This window comes from Dendrobates tinctorius, unplaced genomic scaffold, assembly GCF_039654945.1.
Source record: "Dendrobates tinctorius isolate UK_male_01 unplaced genomic scaffold, ASM3965494v1 ptg000270l, whole genome shotgun sequence".
NCBI lineage: Eukaryota > Metazoa > Chordata > Amphibia > Anura > Dendrobatidae > Dendrobates > Dendrobates tinctorius.
In genome coordinates this window covers 5,022,655-5,041,294 of record NW_027361937.1, presented here as the reverse complement: position 1 = coordinate 5,041,294, position 18,640 = coordinate 5,022,655, and positions in this window count along the sequence as shown.

Genomic DNA, 18,640 nt, shown 5'->3' with positions numbered 1-18,640 from the left:
AAACAGAAGCCGCGGAGACACCATCACATGTTTCTCAACGCAAGCAATGACTAGCCAGGTCTTTCCCCAGGAAGGAACAACCACGGGAAGGGCAGTCTCCAATGAAGGAAATCACCTATGCCAAAACATGGTATCCATCCACAGACAGCTGTTTCGGGGTATTTGCCCCTCATCAGTGTGAGTAGGAAACTGGCTAGTAGGAGCAATGCCTAGTAGAAGACTGTGAAAAATGAGGATGATAGACCTCATGGAGATCAACATCCAACACTGCGGAGACACCATCACGTGTTTCTCAACGCAGTGATTCTAGAGCACTGCCCCCATCCCTTAACTCTAGGACTACTGGACTCGTGACCCCGCCTAGAACTACTGAAAGGAGTCATTTTGACACCTTGCTTGTTTTCGTTTATTTTTAGAGTTTCATTTGTGGTTATTTATTAATAATTATATTTTTTGTAATGTATTATTATTGTGAGATCCAACAGTAATGCTTTTGATTGTTTTTTTTCTGCTTTTCTTATTTTTCTACAGAAAATAACAATAATTATAATAGACGTTTTTCAAACATTTTTTTTTATTCAAGTGCACACATATAAACAACAACTGAAGAACAAAAAGCAGAGAAAATGTAGGTGGAGGAGCATAAAAATGAAAATATGGCGCAGAATTCACCTTCTAAACATTTGGTGTTTCGCATTTTAGGCATTGCCTTTGATTTATGGCAGTACATTGCCCACACAAAGACTTACCACAAGTCTTACAATTGCCGACAGATCTATTTTTCTTGCACTTTTCTTTGATCTGGCAAAATTTTGTTTGAACCATCACTTCTGAGCATGTAGAAACTTGGGACGTGGAACCCTTTTCCCTATCTGTGACATAAGGACCACTCAACTCTCTCACAAGCGTTTGCAAAAATGCCTTGCGTGACATTTTTTGGTGGGTAATCTCCTTGAATATTATCCATGCATTTATACCCGCAAAGTCTAAGGCATTTTCAAATGCATGAACAGGCCATCTCCTTGTGCATGTTCGTGTGGTATATTTTCGTGCCATCTGATCCACTACATCTACTCCATATTTTATTTCATTGTAAAACTTTACCGTTTCTGGAGTTTTTTTAGCGGAATCAGATGCAACAACAACATCTGGATGGACGGAACTCAAAATGACAACATTTTTGTTGGGCTTTCCTTGATATACTGTAAGTGTAAAATTGTCTTCATTTCTAAACACTTTAGTGTTGTACAATTCCTATTTCATGGATTTTATTTCTTTAGGCACTTCTCGCCTTATCTTGTTCAGTGTTTCCACGATGGTTGTTCCTTTGCTTTTTAGCTGTTTAGCTAATTTTACTGAAGTAAAATAATTATCGGTTGTAACATTGCGACCTTTTTTCAAAAACGGGTCCAATAACTTCATTACCACATGGTCAGCTAAACGGTCCTCAGCACGGCGTGTGTCATCTTTTGCCTAGATAAGGGAAGCCATTTGCCAGATATTTGCTCTCCTTATCAACAGCTAGCCAATATTTGTGGCCATATTTATCTGGTTTGGAAGGCATGTACTGCGTGAATGGACACCTAGTTTTGCTTGGGAAAAGTTGCTCATCCACCGTTATGTATGGGCCAGGTTTGTAACACGCAATACAATTTTCAATAAACCTGTCCCACACAGTAGAAAATAGAGCAAACTTGTCCGTTTGCAGTCTCTCCGATCGAGTAGATTTCTCATCAAATCTGATAAGATAAGAGCCTAGAGTAAACAAGCTATTTTGTTCAGTATTACACAGTAATACAAGCAGGTAAAACACAAGGAAAATGTGAAAAGTTGACATGTAAATTGAACTACATCTATATGAACATCAGGGTAAATAAGACAGAGTGAAAAAATTATGCACAAAACTTTATAGCAACATTTAGTGACAAAAGGACCTCAAAATATAGCAGGGAGTCAAAATGACTCCCTTCAGTAGTTCTTGGTAAATTTTGAAAAAAACGCGCAAATTTTTCACCAAAATTATTTATTCTCACAAAATCTTTTTTCACATCATATTTGAGGAAAAGTCACCGAGTTTCAAGCCGGAATTCTGAAAAATGTAGTCACAGAAGAGAAATAAAAAACGAGTCAAAATGACTCCATCAGTAGTTCTAGTGTTAAGGGAAATATGCAAAACAGAAGCGGCGGAGACACCATCACATGTTTCTCAACGCAAGGAATGACTAGCCAGGTCTTTCACCGGGAAGGAACAACCACGGGAAGGGCAGTCTCCAATGAAGGAAACCACCTATGTGCTCTAGAATCACCTGGCTAGTCATTGCTTGCGTTGAGAAACATGTGATGGTGTCTCCGCGGCTTCTGTTTTGCACATTAGTCCCAGGGGTGTCTGCTCGCCGCTGACTAATGCTGAATGCTTTATCTGAACCTGGAGCAGCAGTAGCAACCAAACGCAAAGCGTTAACCTGAGTAAGATGCTGGGCTTGATGTCTCTGCTGAGCAGGAACTGCTGCGGCTGAAGAAGAATGAGAGAACGCAGGGGACATGGCTTGAGATTCCCCCTGTGCAGTGGCGGGAACTTGACGCATAACATATAGGGTTCTCTGATGGGTCATAAATCTGTCCCCTAGCTTAACATATAGAGAAGAAAGAAGACCATTACACTACTCGATAAAGCTGGATTTGGGACTTTTTTTTAGTGCTATTTTTTATGGTCTTGCAAGGGGGTGGGTTTATGTAGGCTAAATGTGCAGAGCAGCCTCAAGACACAAGAGAATGCCTTTGGTAAAGACCATAGAAACTAACACCAAATAAAAAAACTTGTGGACTCAATTTATAATTTCCTTTGTTCCTGTTTTTTTTCTAGTTTTGTGTAGTTTGGACCTTTTTATTCTGCACCCAATTCATTATTTTATTTGTGCCTTTTATAGTCAATTTTTTATATACTCACCTTTTTCCTCCATTTTTTACTTTGTGGGCAAAGTTTATGCATTCTAGATATTTCCACATGACTCTTGAATAGCAATTTTTAAAAAAGTTGCAAAAGTTGGCACAAATCCACTCTATACCTTTATATTTTTTGAAATATGACTAGAAATGGGCGAACATGAACAGTAAAATTCAGCATCCATACCAAGCACCTACTGTTCAGGCAAAGACAACCAGGAAGTCCGTTCAGCCCCCCAAATACTGGATGTTTTTCGCGCTGTCATGTGTAAGCGCCGGAAACAATGCCACTGATCATTACCGCAGATCAGACAGTCGCGGTTTCCATGCTGTGAAATGACAGTGTGAACCTGCAGCTGTGATTTGATGTAAAAAGTTTACCTCCGGTCACTGGTGTTGGGTGATGGGACTACTGCTCCCATCAACCTACTTTTACTGCCATTAATAACAGTGAGAGCAGGCGACGGTTGATGGGAGTATTCAACAGCTGGCGCCTGTATTGTAAATAAATAATTTAAGTGAACTTCACTTGCCACCTCCATAGGGAAAGTGGGAAGTATTATGGAAATTTGGTTAGGAAAAATCTATCCCTGTGTGTGCTGCGGCCTGTCCCAATTAGACAGAGTATTTTTGAGCACTCAAGAATCAAGAATGAGACAATACACCAAAGTGACAGGATAACATTCCATCAAAACTCTAATGGTTTATTGTACATACATGGCTTTACAATTGCATATAGAAAGGGGTGGTTAGTTATTTGCCATATTGTCAAGCTTCAATGTTATTGGCTGTGTGAGTATATGGAATATATCATGATCAATGCATGACAAGAGGCTGATTAAGTAACTAAAGTGTAACTCTTGAAACCAGGACAAAGTTGAGACATCTACTCATCACTTTAGCACATCTGGTGTTGTTCCTCTTTTCTAATCTGGGAAAGCCCCAAATTGCTGTCTGGTTCATGGCAGCCATTTTAAAGTAGTGGATTATAGTGTATATATTAGCTGTGATTATATTTGAGTATATAGGAGTATGCATGTGGAGCGCCCAGGCGCAGTGGCGGGCGGCAGGCAGGGCCGTGGGGTACTCGGTACCGGGCCCGTCGACTTCAATGGAGGACAGTATCACGGCGGCGGCTACCCGGTCCGTGGCCATGGGGCATCCATAAAATAAAAATGATGATGAAAGGGGAAGGGGAAAAGTTGTTGGTGGTGTGGTAAAAATGAAGATAAAATTTGTGGATGGTTAAATACGTGACGCCACCTGTGGTATTCTGGTCAGAGGTGACCAGCGCTGCGGTGTTGTTCCCCTGAGACTGTTGATGTGGCGCAGCTAAGGTAAAAATGGCTCCTGTTGTGAGTTCAATTTTCCCTTCACCAGCGAGGTCTGATGAACTCCCTCTTCTGGCGAAGGAAGGTAGTGAGGCTGATTACCAAACAGCTGAGCAGGTAGATGATGACTGGGTCACAGGAACTGATGACTGGATATAAGGCAGCCGACGCCCTGCTGCCTTGCTGGTGATCTTCCTGCTGGATTCTTGGAGACCAGTCTGATTTCTGCTTCTCAAAGCTAAGTTTTGCTCTGCCTTTTGTACACTTTAGTTCTGGTTTTGTTTGCCTTGTTTTTTGGAGTTCAGCCATCCCCGGCCGGGGGTGAGCTGAATTCCATCTTTGTCTCTGATCTGTTGATCTCTGGCTCTGTCTTCACAATATACCTGAGTGCTGATATAGTCTTTTTGAAGCCTAGCGACTTCAGGGCCTGTTTTTCCTATCAGTCTGTTGGTTCATTTTTGGATAGGGTTTTTGCGGATTGCAGACAGCAGCTTTTCTATCCTGTCCTATTTAGTTAGCTTGGGCCCCATCATTTGCTCAACCTATCTTTCTATCTGTGTTAGTGTTTTTCATCTTGCTTCACAGTCATTATATGTTGGGGGCTGCCTATTGCTTTGGGGTCTGCTCTGGGGCAGTTTAGATTTCCCCTTTCTGTCTTTAGGCTAATTTATTTCTCCGGCTGTGATCGAGGGGTCTAGGGCACCGTAGGAACCCCCCACGGCTACTGCTAGTTGTTGTGGATAGGTTCAGGGGTCTGCAATCCGATAACTTCCAACTTCTCTGGTTTTCTGGACTTAGCTATTAATTTTGTTTTTTCCTCCTTCGGTGACTCATCCATAACAGGCTCCCCACAGGTGGAGCAATAGTCCCAGGGCAAAGATGTTAGATTAATAGTTAAAATGGCTGTGAACGTCGGGGTGCAGAGAAATGAGAGAAGGACACAGAAAGGTGCAGTTTCTTTACCTTTTACTGGTAACTGGTTGCAATCCGGAGTACCACATACAGGTGATGGTATGAGTCCGGCTCGCTTGGAGGCATTAAGGGGATCCACCTTGCCAGGTGGGGGTTAGGACCTTCCTTTCTGCGCTTTGTCTGTGGGTCTCCACTGTATTTAACTAAGCTGCGACCGTCTATTCGTGATGGTTTCACTAACCTGCACGGCTGTCACCGTGAGCCTAATCCACGGGTACCGTTCTCTTCACCGTCTGCCCAGGCTCCTTATCCGATGCTGGGCCCTTAGGTGTTCAATGTCGCACAGGGATTTACAATCCCCTGTACTTTCAGATTCGGCGATCAGGACATACAGCTCCTGACACCAAGGACTCTGACGTCCCTTTTATCTCTATTAGCGCTTCGCTCTGGGATCTGCTATATGCAGATTTTTAACTTCCCCAGAGCCTCTCCATCTCCGCTCATATCCTTTCCCTCTTCATGGATCAGCTCTGCCTATTGAGCTCCTCTCCGATCAGCTCCCTGTCTTGAACTGACAGGATCTTGCAGAAAGATCTTTTTACCCCACGTTTTTTAACTGTCTTGTCATTTCTCCTCACAGCTCACAGATGCTTTCGTTTCCATGACAACCCCCTCAGCTGATTTCTAGCTGACTCACCAACCCCCTCTGCTGGCCAGAATTTATAAGGCATCTCCCTTTTCTGACCTGCAGCAGGAATTGTGATTTAATCTATGCTACCTGGCATGGGGGTCCCTTTTTTGCCTCCAAGCAGAGGCGATGTCACTGTGACAACCGGACTCTGGGATGTACACATGCAAGTGAGATCTATATGACATGTATATACTTTCATCACAGAAGAACCAGGGAAAGTGTCAGATTTAGCACATCTAATAGCTGCACCATTTCTGGTCGACTGTGGACTGCTATATTCATGTCCCCCTTGAAAGCCTGAGAATCCCAGCCCCCAGTTGACTGCTTTAGATTGGTTGGTTGTAAAAATGGGGTGGACCCCACACCGTTTTCTAAAAAATTATTTATTTAAATAATTAAAAAAACAGCGTGGGCATCCTTCTATTCTTGAAGACCAACCTTCCTAAAGCTGACAGCTGAGGGATGCAGGCCGCAGCTGTTAGTTTTGCCTGGTCTGTTATCAAAAAAACAAGGTAACTCATTCTGTTTTTTTTCTTAATTTTTTATTTACAGTGCAGGCACCAACTGATGATTGCTCCCATCACCTGGTGCCTGCTCTCACTGTTATTAGCGACAGCAGGCGCAGGCTGATGGGAGCAGTAGTCCCATCAGCCGACGCCAGTGACTGGAGGTTAACTTCTTGCCTCCGGTCACGGTATGGGTTTGGGTCGGCTTTGGGTCCAGGTACTGTTCTGGTACCCAAACATTTTTTTTACTGTTTGCCCAAACATCCAGGAGTCGGCCCATATTTGAAGATGACCTTTGGTGTCAAAAAGTTGCAAACCTAGTTCAATACAGGAAAAAGGATAATTTTTTTTAACCAAATTAATAAATCAGGTGTGCCATGTTGAAGAATTTGACAGCAAAAATGGCAACTAATACTCCAAGACAAAAAATAGAAAGTGATGTAAAAAAAAATGATGAAGCAGGACCTATATCTCTGGCACCATATGGTGGATTTCTTTTTAGATGGTGACAGATCCTTTTTAATTGACAGATGTCATGGGGATACTGTGATAGAGAGGGGCCAAAAGACAGTGGTGTCTGCTTTCACGCACTTCTGCACTGGTTAGAAATACTTCACCATCGTATCAAGCAGTGCAGTTTTTTTCCTTGCTAGCAGTGCAAGGGTTTATCTGTTCATTTGAAGCTCCAGGAGCTTTTCTACTTGGATTATCTCAGCCTTTCAGTGTTGGACACTCCCCTCTGCTATATGTGCTCGCCTCTGGCACTTAGGGATTACCAGTGTTAGTTATTTCTTCCTGATTCTGGAGTTGGAGCTACAGTTCATGGTTGCAGTTAGTGATTGGAGATTGTTCTGGAGATTGTTGCTTGAATCTTGTCTGTGTGCACATCCTCATCCTCTCCTATTTGGTTTCTCCATCCTTTAACTCCCCTGTGCCTCATTCTGTTGTTTGGGGTGTTTATTTTGTATGGTTGATTGGAAGTCATTTATCTGTGTCCATCTCCATTGTTTGTCAGGTTAGTGTGTTCCTATGCACTTCAACTTCCCACTACCCTGGGTAGAGGAAAGGACTGATCAGAATAGATATAGGAGCACAGCAAGGCACAAGGACCCGGCATCTCCAACTTTAGGTTGGGGTCACATTTGCGATTGTGATGCCAGAAACTCGTGCGAGTCTCTTGCATCAATACCCGGCACTGCCGCCGGCACTTGGAAATACATGCAGCCACACACTCCGGTCCCGAGTGCCGTCGGCAATGCCGGGTATTGAAGTGAGAGACTCACATGAGTTTCACGCATTACACTCGCAAATGTGACCCCAGCCTTAGGAGTAAAAATGCGGGACAGGAATAGACCAGGGTGCCCCTAGTTCTGAGCACCTGGTTAGTGCCCAAAGTCCCAACACCTTCATGACAACAGAGCTGGCATGGAAATTGCAGCAAATTTTATAGTGAGCAATGTAAGCAATACACATATAGCAATAAGTTAATATATAACTGAAATATATGCTAGCAACGTAACAACTTTTTCCCCTCATATCAAACTAATGCCTTGGATTTTAGTTTTCTCTCTCTCTCTAAAATATGCAATTCTATTTTATATATTTTTTCATGTGTGAAACATAGTTCTCAATGTCACCTCAATGTTTTCGTTTTTATATTTAAGTATTTCTGTCCGCCTTAATAAGATTTAAAAGGTCATGTCTTATTTTGTTATAGATACTGATATAAATGGAAATCATATTACCTAAGCTTATCATACCTTAACCCCTTCACAAGCTTTGACGTGCATGTACGTCAAAGGTCGTGTCGTGTTATGAATGGGTCACCGAGGAGGATAGCAGGCCCAGGCTAAGCCACAGAAACCAGAAAGGTTGGTAACTAAGCGGATTGCAGACCCCTGATCCTGTCCTCACAACCAGTAGTAGCCGTGGAGCATACCTATGATGATCCTAGATGCCTCAGCACAGCCGGAGAGCTAACTAAGCCTAAAGCAAGAAAGGGGAAATCTAAACTGCCCCGGAGCAGACCCCAAAGGAATACATAGCCCCCAAACATATATTGTTGGTGAGACAATATGAAAACACAAACGCAGGCAGAAAATAGACTGAGCAAACGAGGAAAACAAGACCAAGCTAAGCCACATAAAACCAGAGAGGTTGGTAACTAAGCGGATTGCAGACCCCTAATTCTATCCACACAACTAGCAGTAGCCGTGGAGCGTACCTACGATGATTCTAGACGCCTCAACACAGCCGGAGGACTAAATAAGCCTAAAGCAAGAAAAGGGGAAATCTAAACTGCCCCAGATCAGACCCCAAAGGAATAGATAGCCCCCAAACATATATTGTTGGTGAGACAAGATGAAAACACAAACACAGGTAGGAAAATAGGCTAAGCAAACGATGGGGCCCACACTGACTAGACAGGACAGGAAAGGAAAGACAATGTCTGCAATCACGAAAAAAACCCTGCAAAAGTACAACACGTCTGATGCACAAAAACACTGAAGTCACACGACTTCGCCCCCACTATATCAGCACTCTGGTATATTCTGAAAGCAAAGCAAAAAGAGACCAATATAACAGGGGACAAAACAAACTGGCACAAGCAGTAACATATGGGCGGTGATTCAGCACAGCCCCAGCCGGAGCTGGCTGACCCGCACAAAGCAGAGATAGACAAAACCAGATCAAATGCAAACAGAGTAGCAAATGAACCACTTAGCTGAACATGCAGGGACAGAGCAGTAGACAACAGACCTCAGGAGGCACAGGAAGAAAATCACCAGCAGGGATAGAGGGAGTCGGCCGTCTTAAATCCCAATCTGAAACCCCAGATCTCCAATCGTCTTCCTCATTATCAGGTGGCAAGCCTCTGTCAATCAGGTCAACTCCACTACCTCCACTAACCACCAGAGGGAGCCCAGAAAAAAAACTCGCAACCCCTCTGTCAATCTGACCAGCTCCACTACCTTCAGTAATCACCAGAGGGAATCCAGAGAGAGAATTCACAACAGTCGTGTCCCTGACTTTCATGCAAGATTGTACACCGAGCATGCATCTTTCCTGGCAGATGATAGCTGATTTAATCAGCCATCATGTGTATCTAAAGTCATAGCGATAAAAGCAAAACTTTTTTTTTTACAAATTTCCTTTTTTTTTCACCACTTAAATTAGAAAAACAATATTTGTTTGGTATCTGCATACTCGTTCTGACCTGGGGAACAATATTGCCAGGTCAGTTTTACCATATAATGAAAAATGTAAATAAAATACCAACAAAACAATTGTGAAATTTAACTTTTTTTGCAATTTCAATGCACATTGAATTTTTTTTCCATTTTTTCTGGTTTGTACACTATGTGGTTAAATGCATGGTGTCATTCAAAAGTACAAGTCGTACAACAAGCCCTCATATGGCTATATTGACAGAAAAATAAAAAGCTATGGCTCTTCTAAGAAGGGGAGGAAAAAACAAAAATGAAAAAATAGAAAATCGCCATGTCATGAACAGGTTAAAATATGCTTTTCTCTGAAGCATCACAGCATTTCAGAGTCAAACATACCTGGCTGAGATCAAACAGCCAGTGCCTGAAACATGCTGTCCACGGATTGGGCACCACGTATCAGCTGTCAAGTTCCATTTAATATTATTTTAAGCAAAAATTGTTTTTTTTTATTTGCATTTTCAGTTGACTTTATTAAAATAATGAAAAGTGGTGTTTCTTTCTTTGGTTATTACATATTAGTGCATTGCCACAGTATGGATTTTAAACCAAGTCCAACACTGATATCTAAATGTAGTGTGAACTATCTGGAGACATTAATGGCACAAAGCATCTTAGTGTCTAAAGTCATTTTTGAGAATCTTTGTCTGGATAATGCAGCTCTTATCAGTGTCTCACTTCACTGGAGGATGCCATACAGCTAAAACAACAGCTGCACTCCGGGAGTTTATTAATACGGTATCCTTTTTATTTTTTATTTGATAGTAACAGAACATGACATTTAGTGTTCTGTAGTCCCATTGCTTAATTATGTTGTCATCTGATAAAAGACACAAATGAGTTTTTTAATACCTGAAACAAAATAACTATATGTGAGGGCAGCTGTTGTAGCCGTCTTGTGAGTCAGCCATAGAAAGATATTTCTGGATTTGTTATTAACCTTATATAATTGGGTGTTTTGTATTTTAATAGAAATAGCTCCAATTCCTACATAGAAATACAAACTACCACATGACATTATACACTGCTAAAAAAAATAAAGGGAACACTTAAACAACAGAATATAACTCCAAGTAAATCAAACTTCTGTGAAATCAAACTTTCCATTTAGGAAGCAACTCTGATTGACAATCGATTTCACATGCTGTTGTGCAAATGTAATAGATAACAGATGAAAATTGGCAATTATCAAGACACTCTCAATAAAGGAGTGGTTCTGCAGGTGGGGACCACAGACCACTTCTCAGTACCAATGCTTTCTGGCTCATGTTTGGGTCACTTTTGAATGTTGGTTGTGCTTTCAAACTCGTGGTAGCAGGAGATGGACTGTACAACCAACACAAGTGGCTCAGGTAGTGCAGCTCATCCAGGATGGCACATCAATGTGAGCTGTGGCAAGAATGTTTGCTGTGTCTGTCAGCGTAGTGTCCAGAGGCAGGAGGCGCTACCAGGAGACAGGCCAGTACACCAGGAGACATGGAGGGGGCTGTAGGAGGGCAACAACTCAGCAGCAGGACCACTACCTCCGCCTTTTTCAAGGAGAAACAGGAGGAGCACTGCCAGAGCCATGCAAAATGACCTCCAGCACGCCACAAATGTGCTTGTGTCTGCACAAACGTTTAGAAACGGACTCCATGAGGATGGTCTGAGGGCCCGACGTCTACAGATGAGGGTTGTGCTCACAGCCCAACACCGTGCAGGACGCTTGGCATTTGCCACAGAACACCAGGATTGGCAAAATCGTCACTGGCGCCCTGTGCTCTTCACAGATAAAAGCAGGTTCACACTGAGCACATGTGACAGACGTGACAGAGTCTGGAGACGCTGTGGAGAGTGATCTGCTGCCTGCAACATCCTTCAGCATGACCGGTTTGGCAGTGGGTCAGTAATGGTGTGGGGTGACATTTCTTTGGAGGGCCGCACAGCCCTCCATGTACTCGCCAGAGGTAGACTGACTGCCATTAGGTACCGAGATGAGATCCTCAGACCCCTTGTGAGACCATATGCTGGTGCGGTTGGCCCTCCTAATGCAAGACAATGCCAGACCTCATGTAGCTGGAGTGTGTCAGCAGTCCCTGCAAGATGAAGGCATTGAAGCTATGGACTGGCCCGCCCATTCCCCAGACCTGAATCCGATTGAGCACATCTTGGACATCTTGTCTCGCTCCATCCACCAACGTCACCTTGCACCACAGACTGTCCAGGAGTTGGTGGATACTTTAGTCCAGGTATGGGAGGAGATCCCTCAGAAGACCATCCGCCATCTCATCAGGAGCATGCCCAGGCGTTGTACAGTAGGGAGGTCATACTGGCACGTGGAGGCCACACACAATACTGAACATCTTTTCCTTGTCATGAGTAGAGTTGAGCGAAACGGGTCGAAAAAATTCAAAAGTCGCCGACTTTTGGCAAAGTCGGGTTTCATGAAACGAAACCCGACCCTAGGATGAGGTCGGCCACGAGGTCGGCGACTTACGCGCCAAAGTCGCGTTTCAAAAGTTTGTTTTGCGCTCTTTTTCAGCCAATCAGGATCCACGGACACTGTGGGCAACGTGATGACATAGGCATGGGTCACCACCATCTTTCAGAAGGGCATGCAAGTGATTGGCTTGCTTTGGTGGGCGTCACAGGGGGTATAAAAGGGCGTGCACGCCGACCGCCATCTTACTTCTGCCGATCTTAGTATAGGGAGAGGTTGCTGCTGATTCTGTAGGGAGAGCGTTAGGCAGGGAAGAAGACAAAAAAACTGCTTCTGCTGCTAGCGATTTGGCCTGCACAACACACCAGTCACTGTGTGTGCAGTGCAAGGGGAGACTACAGTATATAGAGGTGTATCAGTGGTGTTGGTTGTTGGGCTGCCTTCTAAGGCTTCCTGACATTCCTGCAGTGCTGTTTACCCACTGCTCCGCAAACTGCTTTTTTAAAAGCAATCCCAATTTTTTTTTTTTGTCCTGCTGAGAAGAAAAAAAAACTGCTTCTGCTGCTAGCAATTTAGCCTGCACAACACACCAGTCACTGTGTGCAGTGCAAGGGGAGGCTATATAGTGGTGTATCAGTGGTGTTGGTTGTTGGGCTGCCTTCTAAGGCTTCCTGACATTCCTGCATTGCTGTTTACCCACTGCTCCGCAAACTGCTTTTTTAAAAGCAATCCAATCTCCCTTATCCTCTAGTCACTTTTGTCACAGCTGTGCCATCGAGCCTGTCACATAGCGCTCAGATATCAGTGGGCCTCACACAATCCAAAAGTGTCCAGTGTCCAAAAGTGTGTGCAGAGATTCAAAATCTCCCTTATCCTCTAGTCACTTTTGTCACAGCTGTGCCATCGAGCCTGTCAAATAGCGCTCAGATATCAGTGGGCCTCACACAATCCAAAAGTGTCCAGTGTCCAAAAGTGTGTGCAGAGATTCAAAATCTCCCTTATCCTCTAGTCACTTTTGTCACAGCTGTGCCATCGAGCCTGTCACATAGCGCTCAGATATCAGTGGGCCTCACACAATCCAAAAGTGTCCAGTGTCCAAAAGTGTGTGCAGAGATTCAAAATCTCCCTTATCCTCTAGCCACTTTTGTCACAGCTGTGCCATCGAGCCTGTCACATAGCGCTCAGATATCAGTGGGCCTCACACAATCCAAAAGTGTCCAGTGTCCAAAAGTGTGTGCAGAGATTCAAAATCTCCCTTATCCTCTAGTCACTTTTGTCACAGCTGTGCCATCGAGCCTGTCACATAGCGCTCAGATATCAGTGGGCCTCACACAATCCAAAAGTGTCCAGTGTCCAAAAGTGTGTGCAGAGATTCAAAATCTCCCTTATCCTCTAGTCACTTTTGTCACAGCTGTGCCATCGAGCCTGTCATATAGCGCTCAGATATCAGTGGGCCTCACACAATCCAAAAGTGTCCAGTGTCCAAAAGTGTGTGCAGAGATTCAAAATCTCCCTTATCCTCTAGTCACTTTTGTCACAGCTGTGCCATCGAGCCTGTCACATAGCGCTCAGATATCAGTGGGCCTCACACAATCCAAAAGTGTCCAGTGTCCAAAAGTGTGTGCAGAGATTCAAAATCTCCCTTATCCTCTAGTCACGTTTGTCACAGCTGTGCCATCGAGCTTGTCACATAGCGCTCAGATATCAGTGGGCCTCACACAATCCAAAAGTGTCCACTGTCCACAAGTGTGTGCAGAAATTCAAAATCTCCCTTATCCTCTAGTCACTTTTGTCACAGCTGTGCCATCGAGCATGTCACATAGCGCTCAGATATCAGTGGGCCTCAAACAATCCAAAAGTGTCCAGTGTCCAAAAGTGTGTGCAGAAATTCAAAATCTCCCTTATCCTCTAGTCACTTTTGTCACAGCTGTGCCATCGAGCCTGTCACATAGCGCTCAGATATCAGTGGGCCTCACACAATCCAAAAGTGTCCAGTGTCCAAAAGTGTGTGCAGAGATTCAAAATCTCCCTTATCCTCTAGTCACTTTTGTCACAGCTGTGCCATCGAGCCTGTCACATAGCGCTCAGATATCAGTGGGCCTCACACAATCCAAAAGTGTCCAGTGTCCAAAAGTGTGTGCAGAGATTCAAAATCTCCCTTATCCTCTAGTCACTTTTGTCACAGCTGTGCCATCGAGCCTGTCACATAGCGCTCAGATATCAGTGGGCCTCACACAATCCAAAAGTGTCCAGTGTCCAAAAGTGTGTGCAGAGATTCAAAATCTCCCTTATCCTCTAGTCACTTTTGTCACAGCTGTGCCATCGAGCCTGTCACATAGCGCTCAGATATCAGTGGGCCTCACACAATCCAAAAGTGTCCAGTGTCCAAAAGTGTGTGCAGAGATTCAAAATCTCCCTTATCCTCTAGTCACTTTTGTCACAGCTGTGCCATCGAGCCTGTCACATAGCGCTCAGATATCAGTGGGCCTCACACAATCCAAAAGTGTCCAGTGTCCAAAAGTGTGTGCAGAGATTCAAAATCTCCCTTATCCTCTATTCACTTTTGTCACAGCTGTGCCATCGAGCCTGTCACATAGCGCTCAGATATCAGTGGGCCTCACACAATCCAAAAGTGTCCAGTGTCCAAAAGTGTGTGCAGAGATTCAAAATCTCCCTTATCCTCTAGTCACTTTTGTCACAGCTGTGCCATCCAGCCTGTCACATAGCGCTCAGATATTCATTGGGCCTCACGCAATCCAAAAGTGTCCAGTGTCCAAAAGTGTGTGCAGAGATTCAAAATCTCCCTTATCCTCTAGTCACTTTTGTCACAGCTGTGCCATCGAGCCTGTCACATAGCACTCAGATATCAGTGGGCCTCACACAATCCAAAAGTGTCCAGTGTCCACAAGTGTCTGCAGAAATTCAAAATCTCCCCTGTCCTATAGACACCGTGTACCTTGTTTTACATTACTATATAGTTTGTTGGATTTTGTCTACATTTCTACCAAAAATGAGGAAGGCTGGTGGAAGAGGCCGTGGAATTGGGCGGGGGTTGGCAGCTGGTAATGATGGTGTTGGTGGTGGATCTGATGGTAGTGGCAAGAGCAAAATAGGACCGAATGCAGGAGGTGCTGACCCTGCGTCATCGTCTGGCTACATAAGGCCTTGAACGCTTAGTTTTCTAGGAGCTGGCAAACCGCTTTTAAAGCCAGAGCATCAGGAAAAAGTTTTGTCTTACATTGCTGACTCAGCCTCCAGCTCTATCGCCTCCTCTTCTTCAGTTGTAAAAAGTAAAAGCACTGAGTCGTCATTGTAGGCTCATGTTCATGAACCACACCTTTCCTTGTGTCCTTCACCCCAACCAAGATTGAAGGATGATGCAGGCCATACTACTGATTACTCCATGGAGCTGTTTTCACATACCATGCCTGGATTATCAAGTGAAATGGTGAATTACCCAGGCCAAGATGAATCTGACATGGAGTGCACTGATGCACCGCCACTGATGGATGAGTCTGCTGGTACATTCACTCAGAGCACTACATTGTCCTCGCAGTGTACAGAGCCAGATTCTGACCCTGATGAGACTCAGGTGCCCCTTCCCGCACACTATACCACCATACACGGTGACACAGAGGAAGGTGCACATGACATAGAAGAGGAGGTGATGGATGACCCAGTTGTTGACCCAGATTGGCATCCATTGGGGGAAGAGGGTGCTGCTTCCAATAGCTCAGATGAGGAGCATCCACAGCAGACATCGACATCGCAACAGCTGTTATCTGGCAGGCCAGGAGCACTCCAAAGACAGGTTCCAAACATCAAAAGAGTTGCTGGACAGCTTGTCCAGAGGGTCAAAAGATCACAGCGTGCTAGGCCGCAAAATGTCTGCCAAAGTAGGAAGAGTGCAGTGTGGCACTTTTTTGACCAAAATCCTCATGATCAGGCCAAGGTTATCTGTAAGACGTGCGCAAAGACCTTTAGCCGAGGGAAAAATCTGAAAAATTTGAATACCAGTTGCATGCTTAGACATTTAACCAGCATGCACTTGCAAGCATGGACACAACACCAAACCTCAAGTGCCACATGTGCAACTGATCACAACGAAGGTAGTCAGCAACGCTACATTGTTTCCCCCACTGTAAGCCCACCGGTTAGCACAGCAGCAAATGTTGAGGTGTCGTTGCAAGACCACAGCAGTCAGGGAATCCCACTGTTATATCAACGAAAGACTGATTCTAGGCCATCAGAAAGAACACCAACTCCATCACCATCATCAACCCTCTCTCAGTCCGCCCTGTCCACCGCTACTTCCACCATATGCAGCTCTCAAGTCCAGCTCACCCTCCCAGACACTATGAGTAGGTCAAGAAAGTACTCACTCTCTCATCCGCGTACACTGGGTTTGAACACCCACATTGCCAAACTAATCTCGTTTGAGATGATGCCCTTTCGGTTGGTGGAAAGCACAGCTTTCCGCGAACTCATGGCCTATGCAGTACCACGCTATGACCTACCCAGTCGCCACTTCTTCTCTCGCAAAGCCATCCCAGCCCTCCACCATCATGTGAAAGACCGCATTGTCCATGCACTCAAGCAGTCAGTGAGCGGAAAGGTGCACCTCACAACTGATGCATGGTCCAGTCGGCATGGCCAGGGCCGTTACGTGTCCATCACTGCGCACTGGGTTAATGTGGTGGATGCAGGGTCCACAGGGGACAGCGGTGGTGGGACAGTGCTGCCTAGCCCACGGTATAGGAAACAGTTGGCTGTAGGCGTTCGACCCTCCTCCTCCTCCTCCTCCACCTCCAGAAGCGAAAGCTCGTCCACAGAGCGCAGTCGTACGAGCACTCCATCTGCAGCTGCCACTGTTGCACACGAGGTGTCCCCCTATCGAGCAGCTAGTGGAAAGCGTCAGCAGGCTGTGTTGCAGATGATGTGTTTGGGCGACAGACACACCGCCGAGGTGCTGGCCGAGTACTTGAAGCGACAAACTGAGTCATGGCTGGGCAGTGTACATCTTGAGGCAGGCAAGGTAGTTAGTGATAACGGCTGTAATTTTGTGGCAGCCATAGCCCTTTCAAAACTCAGCCACATACCTTGCTTGGCTCACACCTTGAACCTGGTGGTGCAGTGCTTCCTCAAAAATTATCCGGAGTTAGCAGCCCTGCTCCAGAAGGTGCGAAGACTGTGCGCGCACATCCGCCGGTCGCCTGTACACTCCGTTCGTATGCAGAAGCTGCAGCGATTGCTCCACCTTCCCAACCACCGCCTCATTATCGACATTGCAACAAGGTGGAACTCCACCCTGCACATGGTGGAGCGGCTGTGCGAGCAGAGGCAGGCCATAATGCATTTGTGGGAGGATACACGGCCAGGCACTTTGAGAGCAGACATGGAGTTGACAGGTGTGCAGTGGTCGAAGCTGAAAGACCTTTGTAAAGTCCTTCAGTGTTTTGAGGAATGCACACGGCTGGTAAGCGCAGACGACGCCATCCTAAGCATGAGCATCCCACTTATGCGTCTGCTCATGCAAACTTTGACGCACCTTAAGGAGCAGGCGTCTGCAGCCAATGTTGATGAGGAGGAAGAGGAGGAGGGAATCCTTGATGACATTCAGCCATTGTCTGCTCAGGGACCTCTCCTGGACGAGGTGGAGGAAGAAGAGGAGGATGAGGATGATGATGGGGATGATTACTTAGGGGAGGAGGATGCATCTCGTGGGGCAAGTGAAAATGTTGGTGTGGCAAGGTCTGGTACAGGGTTTGTGCGTGACTGGAGGGATGTGGATTTGCCAAAAAGTGCTCCTCCACCCAGCACTCGCAGTGCATCATTGACACTGGGAACATTGGCTCACATGTCAGATTATGCCTTGCGGATCCTAAAAAGGGACCCCCGCATTGCCAAAATGATGAACGATGACGACTACTGGTTGGCCAGCATCCTGGATCCACGCTATAAAGGCAAATTACAAAACATCATGCCACAGGAGAACCTTGACCTAATATTTGCTAATAAACAAGCAACTCTGGTAAATCGGTTGCTTGAGGCATTCCCAGCACACAGCAGCGGTGATGGTTCTCACACGAGCCGTACGGGCCGGGGGCAGCTTGGCAGAGGTGTTCGTGGTGCACACAGCAGAAGTGGCGTTGGAGACAGAGGTTTCATGACAATGTTGTGGACTGATTTTTCAAATACCGCTCACACAACTGGTAATACTGCATCGATGGAAAGTGACAGGAGACAGCAGTTGTCAACTATGGTTACAAACTACTTTTCCTCCCATATCGATGTTCTCCCACACAGGTCATTCCCCTTTGACTATTGGGCCGCTAAACTGGACACCTGGCCTGAATTGGCCCAATATGCCTTACAGGAGCTCGCTTGCCCAGCTGCAAGTGTGCTATCGGAAAGAGTCTTCAGTGCAGCTGGATCAATCCTGACAGAAAAAAGGACCCGTCTGTCAACCCAAAATGTGGATGATCTAACCTTCATTAAAATTAACCACGCATGGGTTTCCAAGGATTTTGTCCCACCTTCCCCTGATGACACATAGGGTGACAGAAAAATGGCTTGCTTTGGTCCACCACTTCCTGGGACTTCACCTATTT